Source organism: Neomonachus schauinslandi, chromosome 2 (genome assembly GCF_002201575.2).
Source record: "Neomonachus schauinslandi chromosome 2, ASM220157v2, whole genome shotgun sequence".
Classification (NCBI taxonomy): Eukaryota; Metazoa; Chordata; class Mammalia; order Carnivora; family Phocidae; genus Neomonachus; species Neomonachus schauinslandi.
The window spans coordinates 183,879,446-183,893,392 of NC_058404.1; the positions used below are offsets into that span (position 1 = coordinate 183,879,446).

Genomic DNA, 13,947 nt, shown 5'->3' on the forward strand with positions numbered 1-13,947 from the left:
AATACTAGAACATTTTGAAGAAGATGTGAGTTTTGGATTCATGGTTCTTGATTGACTGATTTTTTTTTTCTTATTTCTTTTTTTTTCCCCTCTTAAATGAGCTACCCCTTCCCCAACTTTCCAAAATGAACTTCTACCTCATCTTTTGGTCACTTTTAATTTTGTCACCTTTTGGACATGGGGTATATTAGGAATCGACGTTCGCAACTGATACTTCAAGGAGAGAAAGGGAGGGCGTGTGTGTATGTGAGTGTGTGTGCATGTGTGAGTGTGTATATGCACGTGTCACACTAAGCACAGGTCTGGGGCTCCTTGTGTGTTGGCACAGTCTGAATTCTTGATTTGTTTGTGCTCTGGGTCTTTATTCCAATAGCTGGACGCATTTATCAAACTTTGTTTTCTTGCCCAAGGTTTAGAATTTAGTGACTCATTCACGGTCTGTGAAGCAATTCGTCCGCCAAAAGGTACGGGGAAGATGTTATACTGTTCAGCAGACCCCGTATCTCAGTATCCAGCCTTGCCTCCTCAAAAAAGACCAACTGCAGTGAGCCCCAGAGAATCCGTTTATTCTCATTTGCATCTATAGTTATAGGGCTGATTTATTTTCAGATCCCTGTGAGTCATAGCCACCCTCCCCCCACCCCCACCCCTGGTCGTCAACATTAGGGCCAGATTACTCATTCGATAATGACACCAGGCATCTTGGGAAACTCAGAGGCCACTGTTCCTTGGTGTGTGGTGAAGAATGGGTTAACACTTCATTTTTTTTTTTTTTTTTTTATTCATTATGTCACTCGCTGCTCCAACCTTTTTATCACCTTCCAAATCCAGTCCAACCTCCTTGCCATAGTGGGCTAAGCCCCCCAGTATCTGGCCTCTTACTGATTTCTCCAGCCATGTCTCTTGCCACTAGTCACCTCATGCTTCAGTGTCACAGCACTAATTTCAGCCCTTTTGCTGAGCTATACTGCCTTGTGCCTCAGGGCCTTTGCACCTGCTGTTGGCTCTGTCTGGGATACTCTTCCCCTTTACTTCTCTCTCCAACTCCTGCTCATCTGATCTTAGGTCAAATGTAGCCTTCTTCAACTCTTAGGGCAGATCCTGTGCATGCCCACAGTGCTCTGCTCTTTCCCCTTTGCCTACACTTTATGGCACCCTTGCCCCCAAAGAGTAAGCTCTTTGTAGGCGAAATTCCTGACTGGTGTACTGCTTTATTGCTAGGAATTAGCACTCTTAGTTCCTGGTACATAAACATTACTTAATAAATCTTTATTGAAGGAATGGAATGGAATAAATGAATGAGTGAATGAATAAACCGAATGAATGAAGAGAAGGAAAAGAAGGGCAAAAAGGTTCAAGAAAGAGGAAGAGGAGGGGCGCCTGGGTGGCTCAGTCGGTTAAGCGACTGCCTTCGGCTCAGGTCATGATCCTGGAGTCCCGGGATCGAGTCCCGCATCGGGCTCCCTGCTCGGCAGGGAGTCTGCTTCTCCCTCTGCCCCTCCCCCCTCTCATGCTCTCTCTATCTCATTCTCTCTCTCAAATAAATAAAAATAAAATCTTAAAAAAAAAAAAAGAAGAGGAGAACAAAAAGGACAAAGAATACAGAAAATAAGCAGACTGAGAAAAGAAGCTGTGGTTGTCACCAGTAACTCCATTCACAGGCCGAGAAGTAGTTTTGAAATTTGGAGAAAGGAGCTAGAAAAGCAAACTTTCATGTAAGAAAAAGCAAAACCAAAGCAACCCCCCCAGTATGAGACCTTGGGAAGCCCTTGTGGAGAGAGCAGAGTGTCTAAGGCTGAGCCTTGGTGGACTCAGGGTAAGAGCCCTGCTCATAGGCTGCCTCAAGCCTGTGAAATTCAAGAACACTTAGAAACTGCTGTTGTTGGACTCCTGACTACCCCCGCCCAACCCACCCCATTCCAAACAGGAGGGCCAATGGCATCATTTTATGAGCGCCTGTTAAAGCAGGAGATTTTTATCTCCAAGTTGCCATTTTAACTCATGACCCTTATCCATATTTTGGGAAGCCCAGATTCTAGATGTTAAGTACATTTAAGAAACAAGGTGATAGGAAATTACTTGCCTTGGATATTTTAAGGTAGACTAATTTTCCCATTTGTTCAGCTAGAGCCTTATAACCCTATATGCCATAAAGCATTTTCAAACAGCCTCTTGAAAGATTTGTTGCCACCCTGGCTTACAAGCAGCTTAGCCCTCCCATGGGGTTGGGAGGGTGGGGGGGTTCTGTGATAAGGTGGGGGTCCCATGATCAGACACCACCTGCCATCTCTTTGAATTGTGCCCAAGAATTTCTCGGAGCTCTTGGGTGGACACAAACCCCCAGTCCAAGCTAGAAGAGAGGCATGAGAAGGGAAACGTACCAGGCACCCTCCGTTTCCTTGATAATTATAGTTCTGAAAGGTTAATGAGGAAAGAGGAGGCACGCGGGGAAGGGAGGACTCACATCTCCACAAATCACCCTGGGAAGAGCTTTTCATGGGTGTTAGATTGCCCTGGGCTCTCAGGGTGTCAGTCTGTGAGGAGTAAGGACCAATTAGGTGGAAAGACCCAGATAATGTTGGGGCCTTAAGTCTAAAAAAGAGCCCACCAGGAGAATTGCAGCTTTCCTTCCCGCCCTAGAGGACGGCCTGCTCCTCTTCTGGGCATTAAAACGGTGGATTTAGGGAAAGAGGACCAGGAGAAAGAAGGGGTTCTCTGAGAATTTAAGGATTAGTAAGAGTCAATCAACAAAACTAGCAGAACACATTTGGATCAGATAGCCAGAGATGAGCTGGTAGACCAGCTCTCCAAAAGAGGAAGGCTGGCTGATAGCACTTTGCTGATTTCCATAACAAATCATGAGGCCACTGATGTGAAGGCACTGAGCTGGGAGTTGGAAAGATTAGCACTCCAGGAAAGGCCAGCTTTCAGCCTTGCCAATGTCAAGTGGTATAGAGAAATATAGTCCACGAGGTCCAACTTTGGAAATTGTTAGACCCAGATTTATAGTCTAGCTCTGCCCATGGTTGTTTTATGGCCTTGAGCAAGTCAGTTTTCTCTCCGGACCTCAGCTTCCTTATCTTGAAAATGGAAGCAATCATACCTCACATAGAATTGTTTTCAGGTTTTATCATTTATTCATCCACACATAGTTGGGGTCTTGCCACATACTGCTTAATGTTCTAGGAGCTGTGGATACACCAAGGAATAAGAAAGACAAGGTACCCATTCTCACTGAGCTTATATTCTAGTTGGGGAGACATAAGAAAATAAAATATATAAGATCATCAGACAGGGGTTAGTGCTGAGAAGAAAAGAAAGCAGGACAAGGAGATTTAACGATCGGGGGTGTGTGTGTAATACTCAGTGTTTGTAAAGGGTGTAGCGTAGTGCCTGGCACCCAGTAACCATTCCATGAAGGGTAAATATTGCTGGTATCTTAGCACGACCTGGGGCCAGATTGGCTTTAGAATTCTCTTGTGCAAGTATTTTTGCCAGGAAGCTCAGGTCTTCCTTCCTGTTGATCAACTGTTTCCAGTGAACTGGGTATGTACCTCCCAATAGAGACAGAAATTGTGGTGAGAAGCCTGGCCTCTGGAAGATGGATCCCCCAAACTCAGCACTCCTTATAACCACCCCAGACTTTGCCAGCACCAAGCATGCTTGCTTTGGTGCAGAGCTCCTGGAAGCTTCCTTGCATTTTGTGTGCCCCTTGTAGAATAAGTACCTAACAGATTATGCCAAGAACAGGAACTCATGTTCCCATTGAGACAGCCAGAACTGGGTTTTCTTGTCCATTTGCTTTTGTTTCTCTTCATGTGACAGATTATGGCACTTTATCCCAGAAGAACAATAATGCAACGCAAGTTATTCAAAAGCAAGGAGGTTCAGGTGGACAGCGGCTCCTACCAGTGTCCCACATCCGCATTTCCTGGGCCCCCACTGGCCAATTTAAATGTAGCTATTTGCGATACTGCATAAACACGGGGTTTTGCCCTTAATAATGAGCTTTATGTTACACCAGCTGATGGTCTTTAAGCACCTCTGTTTTATCTGGCGTTGTCACCATGAAACGATAGAGCTCTTCTGTGAACATACCTCTATTGACATGGGACTTTTGGATGGTTTCAGAGAGCAAACCAATTAAGTCAAGCCACTAGCCAATAAAGACAGACCAATGAGTATGCAGGTGACTAAAGTATTTTTTTTTTTAAAGAAAAGAGTGCTCAGCTGTGGCTGTTTGTAATGGTCCTGGATGAGGTATCAGAAAGCTCTTTGCAAACTGTTCCCTCTTTATGCTTCAAAGGAAAGGAGAGATGTCCCAGTCTGTAGGAAACCCAAATGAAGAGAGCACTCTAGTGAAAAGCCCTTACCTTGGGGTATTATAGAAATTAATTACAAAGAATTAAAATGAGTGATAAGGGCCCTTCGCCTGCTCGAACCCCAGCATATCTTATTCTAACTGGGATCTTAATTGTGAATCATAGACAATGCTCAGTTAGTTCAGCAAGCAGCCAGAGTAGATCAGTATTCCCTAATGTTTTACTGTCAGATGAATTAGACACATTGGGTCTCAGAGGCCATATTGGAGCCTGTCTTACCTTCTATGAGCACATAGCTTGGGTGGCCCATGAGACCACTGGTTTTGGGCATCCATCCCATAGACCAGGCATTGTAGTTACTTTTCATTTTTTACTTTTCTTAAGTAATATTTACTCTTTTTAAATTTAAAATGAATTTAATTAACATCTAGTGAATTATTAGTTTCAGAGGTAGGGTTTAGTGATTCATAGAGAACAGTTTCTGAGAGATAGCTGCCCAAGACTCCTTTTACAGCACACCATATCCAAATCACACTCAAGTACAAAGACATTGAAGCACCTTACAAATGCTTGGTGGGGCCCTATAAAGTCTGTGGCTCTGAGGTTAATGTGTACTGAACTGACTGAAGGTAATTCAGGGGCTTCCTGTGCGATCTTGGGCCAGTTGCTTGACTTCTCTGGGTCACAGTTGTTCTCATCTTTGGTACAATGGAGATAACAGTTGTATTTGCCTTATAGTGCATGGTTCAGTGCAAATCGTTTCAACAGAGCTTTATTGAGGACCCAACTATATGCTCTACGGATGGGGCAGTAAACACTGAATCCCTGCTTTCATGGGGCTTCCATTCTAGTAGGGATAGATGAACAGTAATCAACTAAACAAATAAATATATTCTATTTCACAGATTCTGAGATGCAGGTTTTCACATTTGAACATCTCTGATATATAATCAGTGGTATCGTGTTGTTAACGATGGACAATTTTTATTCTCTTTAGAGGTATATAATGGTGGGTCTTAAAGTTGAGGGGAGTTTTTTTGTTTAAGATTTTTTAAAATTTATTTTAGAGAGAGAAAGCATGAGCAGGGGAAGGGGCAGAGAGAGAGAATCTCAAGCAGACTCCACAGCACAGAGCCCGATGTAGGGCTCGATCCCATGACCCCGAGATCATGACCTGAGCCGAAATCAAGAGTCAGACGCTCAACTGACTGAGTCACCCAAGCGCCCTTGGAGTTTTATTTTTTTATTTTTATTTTTTATTCTTATGTTAATCCCCATACATTACATCATTAGTTTTAGATGTAGTGTTCCATGATTCATTGTTTGTGCATAACATCCAGTGCTCCATGCAGAACATGCCCTCTTTAATACCCATCACCAGGCTAACCCATCCTCCTACCTCCCTCCCCTCTAGAACCCTCAGTTTGTTTTTCAGAGTCCATCATCTCTCATGGTTCGTCTACCCCTCCGATTTCCCCCCCTTCATTCTTCCCCGCCCTTGGAGTTTTATATTTGATGAAATACAGTATAATATGTCAGAAGGTGTTTAATGCTAAGTGAAAACGTGACTTAGAGTACATTGGGGTGCAGCCAGGGCTTAATGAGGACGCTATTTATATTGGGTGGTCAGGGAAGGCTTATCTGATCACATGCCCTTTGCCAAGAAACCTGAAGGACGTGTAGCGGGAGGTGGTCAGTAACGGAGGGATAAGGTACACAGCCCTGAGGCAGGGACAAGCTTGGGATGATAAAGGCATGACAGGGAGGCCAGTGCACCTTTTATGAAAATTAAATATGAAAAGTTATACAAAGCACTTGACACAGAACACGCTCCACTGGGGGAACACTGTGTGGTAGCTGTCGTAGTTATGGAGAGAGGCGGCAGAACATCAACTCCAGGACCCTAGACTGCCAGGGTGGACCTCCCAGCCCTGCCATCTACCGGGTTTGTGATGTGGGCAGGTTACTTTACCTCATCAGAAAACAGAGATACGGGCACCTGGGTGGCTCAGTCGTTAAGCGTCTGCCTTCAGCTCAGGTCATGATCCCCGGGTCCTGGGATCGAGTCCCACATCGGGCTCCCTGCTCGGCGGGAAGCCTGCTTCTCCCTCTCCCACTCCCCCTGCTTGTGTTCCTGCTCTCGCTGTCTCTCTCTCTGTCAAATAAATAAAATCTTAAAAAAAAAAAAAAAAAAGAAAGAAAGAAAACAGAGATACAACAGAGCCTCACAGGGTGCCTTGGGCTTAACCGCGTTCATGTGTGTAAGCACTGAGGCCAGGGCTTGGGGTGTGGGAAGACCCACCTGTGTGTTCGCTTTACGTGGTAAGAGATTGCAACCTTCAGAGAAGGGGAGCTGTGGCTTACTGAACTCAGCGTGGACTCAGGGCAAGAGTCTTGACTTCAGAGCCTGTGTCAGCCTTCTATGGGGTTGGGGGGGGGGTCTCTCCTATAAAGGACATGACTATGTCTGCCTCCCGGAATCACAGGAAGCATCAAATGAGAGCCCTTCTATGTTTAAGAAGCATTTAAGGACCCCTCCGGTTAGCCAGACACCACTGTGGGTACAGGGGATTCTAGGGCATGTGATAAGGGATGTTCCTTGTGGTGGAGCTGACGGTAGGGAGGGCACGAGAGACGGATGAGATCATTTCTGGTAAGTATGAAGAAGACAGTGGGGCCAGGTGGTATGAGGGAGAGCCACTTTGGGGTGAAGGCCTCTCATCATGGTATCCAGGGAAGCCTTCACAGAGAAGGTGACATTGGATCTGAGACCTGAAGACAGGAAGGAAGTGGGTTCTGGATAGACCAAGAGGATGTGCAAAGACCCCGGGGGCAGGCATAAGCATTTATGTTTGAGGCATTGAAAGGAAGCCAGCCAGGCTAGAGAACAGAGAAAAGGCAAGTGGCTGGAGATGGAGTCAGGAGGCAGGTGGGGAGCAGCTTACATCCTCATGTTGTGCCTCGTCAATCTGACTAAAAACTCTGGCATTTGTTCCAATGCAGTGAAAAGCCACTGAAGATATGATGTGTCGGAAAAGCTTCTAGCACATTGTTTGGCTCAAATTGGGTGCTGGTTACTCGGGAGACGTTGATATACCCACTAATGAGTGTGCGTGATGATCTCCAGAGCCTTGGGAGGAAGACAGTGAAAACAACTGTTTTTTGTTTTTTGTTTTTTTTGGTTTGGCTTGTTTTTTTTAGTGACAAATTCTTTTGTTTAAAGCTAGAACTGGATTGTCCTATAGATCTAGGAATTTGGACTCTGGTCTACACAATAGAGTTGCCCACTGGAGCCTTTTTAAGCAATTATGTCCAATTTTACCGAGGGTATTTCAAAAGGTCAGAGGGCAGTTGGAGAGCATATGGAGAAAACCAACAGGAAAAGTAAAGATAGGCAGGGCCTTGTTTATTAAGTTGGCAGGCACGGCACTACGCCAGATGAATGTCTAATAAATGCCTTTTGATGCTGACCTCTCCCTAGGTGAGCTTTTTGCAGCAATACACAAGAACTGGGGGTGAGGGAGGGCTAGCATCCACTTCCTGTTAGCAATTCTTTCATCTGATCCTCCCAGTGACCCTGACAAATAGAGCCTCTGCCTAAGAACGGTAACCATACCAACTGTAACTGGGGATTGCACTTTTAAAGCTCTTTGGAAAGTTACATCAACAGTGATCATTGCATTGTAGCTGCGCTTCGTGAGGATAGGGACCAGCCCCCCACCAGGGCTGGCATTATGCAGTGCACAGGATGGGCAGCTGTATGTAGCTGTCCTGTCTACAAAATAACATTTATCCTTATTACAAACTGAAGGTGTCCCCCCCCAAAATTCATATGTTGACACCTAACCCCCAATGATGGTTGGGCCTTAGGGAGGTGATCAGGTCATGACAGCATAGCCCTCATGAATGGGATTAGTGTCCTCATAAAAGGGACCACAGAGAGCTCTTCTGCCTCTTCTGCCAAGTGTGGGTACAGCAAGATGGTTGTCTATGAATGAGGAGGCAGGCAGTCACCAGAGATGAAATCTGCCAGTGCCTTGAGCTTGGATTCCCTCGCCTCCACAACTATGAGAAATGCATTTCTGTTGAGCAGAAGCCACCCAGTCTATAGGGTCCTGTTATAGCAGCCCAAACAGACTAAGGCAGGAGTTGGTCCCGAGAATTGGGATGCTGCTAGAACAAATAACAAATGTGGAAGTGAATTTGGAACTGGATAATGGGTAGGGCTGGGAGAGTTTGGAAGTGTGTGCTAGATAAAGCCTACATTGCTGTGAATGGACCATCAAGGGCGATTTTGGTGAGGGCTCAGGAAGAAAAGAGGAGCGCTGCAAAGAAAGCCTACATCTTCTTGAAGAATATTGAAGTAATCCTGAAGAGGATGTTGGTAGAAATATGGACAGTGAAGGCCATGGATGAGGCCCCATAAAGAACTGGGGATGTATTGGAAACTAGGGGGAGGGCCATCCTTATTATGCAGTAGTCAAGAACTTGGCTGAATTGTGTTTGAGTCCATTGTTTTATGGAGGGTAGAACTTGTGACCAATGAAATTTGATATTTAGCTGAGGAGATCTCTAAGTAGAGTGTTGAGAAATGGCTTGGTTTCTCCTGATTGCTTATAAAATACAAGAGAGAAATGATTTGAAGATGGAATTGTTAAGCAAAAAGGACCCAGAATGTAAAGATTTGGACAGTCCTCAGCCTATCTGTAGTGCAGAACAATGAGACCACCAAGGGATGGCCAGGTGACCATTCGAGAAGCAGATAAGTACTGACCAGCCAGCTCAGACAGAAGCCAGGGGTGGTTCTTAAAGACAATGAAGGAATGGACATGAAGGCAAACCTGAGATCACCCAGTCTGCATGGTGTGCTTGGGCCTGGGGTCACAGCAGCCTGGTTACAAAAGATGGGGCCACCTGGACCTGCAGGGCCAGTAGAGAGCCACTGTGGGATTGTCCTACCAAGTCATGGGGGTGAGGTTGCCACCCTTAGTGGGTACGAAGGCGGAACATCGAGCCAGAGAAGCTGATTCTTGAGCCTTAAGGTTTAACGTTGTTTGTTCTGTTTGGTTTTGGACTTCCCTAGGACCCGTCACCCCTTTCTTCTTTCCTATTTCTCCCTTTTGGAATGGGAATGTCTATCCTCTGCCTGTCCCGCCTTTATATTGTGGAAGAACACAGATCATCTGGTTTCACAGGCTCACAGCTTGGAGGGGTTTTCCTCAGGACGAATCATACTGGAGTCTCACCCATATCTGATTTAGATGCTATTTCAGTGAGGCTTTGGACTTTAGAGTCAATGCTGGCTTGAGTTAAGACTTTGGGGGCTGTCGAGATGGAATGAATATATTACGTATGTGAGAAGAACATGAATTTTAGGGGGCCGGGGTGGAATGTTTAGAGACTGAATATTTGTGTCCCCCCACACGTTTGTATGTGGATCTCAACATACAAGATCCTAACCTCCAGTGGGATGGTAGCAGGAGGTGGGGCTTTTGCGAAGCGATTGGGTCAGGAGGGGGCGCTCTCATGAATGGAATGGGTGTCCTATAAAAGAGGCCCAGCATCTCTGTCATCTCCTCCACTACATGAGGATACAGCAAGCCGATGGGCATCTCTAAAGCAGGAAGCAGACACCACATCCTCCCAGCACCTTGATCTAGGACTCGCAGCCTCTAGAACTGCGAGACATAAAGGCTTGTTGTTCAGAAGCCACCAGTCTGTGGCAGTCCGTTTCAGCGGGCTGGGTGGATGAAGACAATCCCCGTTTTCAGATAAACAGATGTCACCTGGGGCCCAAAAAGGTTAGATGACTTGCCAAGGTGGCATGACGAAGATGAGCAGCATCGGGATCTGAACACAGGTAACACCTGCGAATAGCAGCTGGTCCTGCCCCTGGCTACCTGTCACCGTCGACAGGGGAAGAGGGGTTCAGGCAAGCGAAGACCAGATGAGGAGAGGATGTGGAGGGCCGAGGGGTGAAGCCTGAGAAGAGATTGTGGAAGGGAGTGAGTCATTCCGACTGGGGGCCCCCAAGGAGGACCAGAGTTTGAACAGGGCCTCCACAGAGGGGTCGGACTCCATCCATGGGGTGGGGGAGGAGCACCCAAGAGCCATTTGGCCACATGGTTTTGTGGACGCGTCCTGCTGCCACATCCCAGCTGCAGCTGCTCCTCAGCCATAAGCTGACGACTCACACCCATAATTCATTCATAAACGTTTATTTCCATCTAAATCAGCAAATGAATACATCTATTGGTGGCATGTGTGTGCCTCGCAGGGCAATGATCCGCTTCTCGGGCTGGCGCAGGGAGGCTGGCCGTGGAGTTTTGATGGCCCCGTCTGGGGGAATTAAGTGCCCAGAGCAGTTGCTTCATAGCCATTTCCAAGGTGGGACATCAGCATCATTGCCTGTGGTCTACAGATAAGGTTGGCTCTGGAGCTCTGCTTCCTCCAGCTTGGAAGGACGACTGGACCTCTCCAGCGGGCGTATGTATGGAGACGCTCACATGGAGGATGACAATGATGACAGTCATAACAGTAATCGTGACAGCAGCTGATGGTGCACACTTTCTGTGTTCCGGGGGCTGTGCTAAGTATTGCAGAAAAATCCCATCCTCTCTTAGGATTAGGTGCTGAAGTCAGCACATGAGACGCAAAAACGTGTCTCGCCACTGTTCCCCGTGATGGTCCCTTAAATTGTCCATAAAGTTCAGGGCATGCGGCATTTAGGTTCCCGAACCGGGTAGTATGGATAAATATGAACAATGTGATTGTGTCTAAAGGTATTAGCAGCCACTCTCCCACACCCCTCTGTCCGGGACCCTGAAAGCAGGGGTGTGTAGTGACCCAACTTAAAAAATTTTGCTCGATCATCCTCTCTTCTCTGTGGCTCTCTTCCTCCTCTTTTTACCTTCCTGCACCTCTCTGCCAAGCAGGGATATTTGAACCCTTGAGTTAAATGCTCACTTAAAGCAACTCTACTCCTTCTCAGTTCACACTTATAGCGAGCCTCCCTGCACCCCCCACCCCCGCCCCCAGAAGCTATACTGTTCCTGCTTCAGTGGAAGATACTGCAGCTCAGGGAAGGTCAGGCCTGTGTACAGTTGCACAGCAGGCAGACTGTGGAGCCAGGACCCAGACCCCAACCGAGACAGACTGCAGAGCCTGCGTACGAGGCTGTCGCCCTGGAAGGCGGGAGAACTCTTCCCGCTGCATCCCTACCGCAACCCCCCCTTGGGCCCCTTCAGCTGGTTGCACTTGAGTTTGACCAACTAATTGATCCAGCTATTACCAGTGTGGGCCTCACTTTTAAAAATAAATGTTTCAACCAGTCCAGACCTGCAATTTAATAGGCAATACTGTATGCATATTAAACACCAAATGATTGTTAACATATTTATTGAAGCTTAACAGGCATCGGGCATATAAAAGATGACTCTCTTATATAGCTGTCAGACCTCAATAAACATGTTTAATAATTAATTGGCGTTAAACAAACATAATTGTGTGATTCTAAATTAGGTGTTCAGTGAAGCGTTCTGTGCATGGAAAACCACAGTAGTGTTCTATTACTTCAAGTTCAGGTTGTCAGTCTGGTTTGCACATAGCAAGAGAAGCGCCCCCCCCTTCCCCTGTTCCACGCCGTGTCAAAGGCCTCCTGTGTCCTCATGCCGAAAAAGGCACGAGCCCTCTTGTTCCTGGACCCTTTGATCTGAGAAACGTTTCTCATTTGGTTAGCTGTTTGTCTTTCTGCATATCCACTTGGGGTTCTTAGCTGTTTCTCAGCTAAGAAATTGTGTAATGTAGAAGATGTTTTCATTCGAATTAACCAGTTCTGCCATAAACTCCATCTCCCCCAGTACAGGTGATTCGCATTATTCTCGAGAGCTCTGCTCTCTGAATTCTCTGCGAACAGCGAATTAGCAAATACCGAACCATTGCTCCTAGGGGAAATGCGAGACTAGGTTCCTCTGAGCCTCTGGTCACAATATTTTTTTTTAATCAATTCACACAGAACTTTCTTTTATGTGTGTTTCTGTGTAAAGCCATCTTACTTAGCCTAAAGTTGATTCTTTAACATTGAACTCAGGGCCTGTAGCGCTGTAACTCACACCTGGTTTGTATTCTCCGTCAGGCACCTCACAACCTTCGTGTGCCTAGGAACACAAGACATCCCTTCAGCACTGTGCATTTTAAACAGCAAAACACCAACAAAAAGGACAAAAGCATGAACAAACAGGGCACTGAATAGACCATGAAAGGGACACTTGTTTGCAGTATGAAAACTGAAACAAGAAGGTAGAGCGTTGCGTTGCTCTACCTCAGCTGGGAATGCTCCTGTCGGATGAGTCACGTGTTTGCAGCTTTGTACTTACCTGCACATGTCTGCCCATGATGCAAAAATGCCACGAATGTTGATTTTGAGATTACAAATAAATGTGCAGGTAGGTAAATTCACACATACGGGATCCTTGAGTAATGAGGATCAACTGTACTCAGATTCCAGGAAGCCCAGCTGTCTGTATACCTGAGTATCCCATGTCCTCTGCCGGCCCTTTGTACAAGCTTCCCGGAGCATTGTCTGCTCCGATGCTTTAGCACATAATAGGTGCACAATAAATATTGGTCACATTCAGTTGAGTGGTTTTCAAAATAAGACCCAAAATAGATATCGTTTGAAAATGCTCTTTGCTTTTCTTTAGGCACCGTTGTTTTCCGTGGTCATTGCTGGTATTTATTGTCCCAATCTAGTTAATATTCTACCTTCACTTTTAACTTTCTATCTCTCACCTGCCCCTAAATCCTTTAGAGACTTGAAAATCCATTTTTTTTTGCTGGCCATGAACCCCTTAAGATCCATGTTGGAATGAAGAAGAGCATGCCCCAAGCAGGCATTGCTGGCTGGGTCGTAAAAATCTGTCTCTAGGATATCCTCCGTCTACGAAGCCCATCCACACACACCCTACAGGGAGGTTGGGAATCAGGCTTACAACCTTTTCAGAAGAAGCATCAGGAAGCAGGGCCATAACTTAAAAAAGTCAGTCTCATGGCCACCCGTTTGGCACTGAGCTAGGCACTTAAGGGCTGTTCTGGCCCCATCACATCTTCCGGGGATCACAGTTTCCACCATGGCCCTACCCGAAGGTTTGGAGTTGCACATGGAGCGAGGCTCCAGAGTCTGGGGCAGCTCTCGGTTCTGCAGGAATCCTTTGGAAAATTATATTTTGAAGACTGGAATTTTATCCATAGGCATTTTAAAACCTATAGATAAAAGTCTGTTATGAAAGTCATGTGTGCTTATTTGAAAAGTTAGAAGTTAGAGCACAGAACAGAGAACATACATGGTCTCACCATCACCGAAACACACACATTTAAAAATTTTGGTGTATTGGGTCCTTTTTACTTTTGTGCACGGGTTCTTCGTATAATTTCAATTTTACTGCAAATGAAAGTCTTCTGCTTTTTGTTCCCTGCTTAGCATGCTATCATAAGCATGTTCTGTGTTATTACACAGTTCATCACCCTTATTTCCAACAGCTGCAAACCAGCCCATTGATTGATTGCACTACACTTTGCTAGCCATCCCGCTCTTGTTAGACGTTCGTTTTCGTTTAGCTCTTTCTGG

At 46.0% G+C, this 13,947-nt stretch overlaps 1 protein-coding gene across 1 annotated transcript in view; it reads left to right on the forward strand.

Annotated features, from left to right (window-relative positions):
- The window catches only part of CCDC149 (coiled-coil domain containing 149), a 100,912-nt gene that overhangs the window by 53,340 nt on the left and 33,625 nt on the right, over window positions 1-13,947 (forward strand). The window lies entirely within an intron of this gene.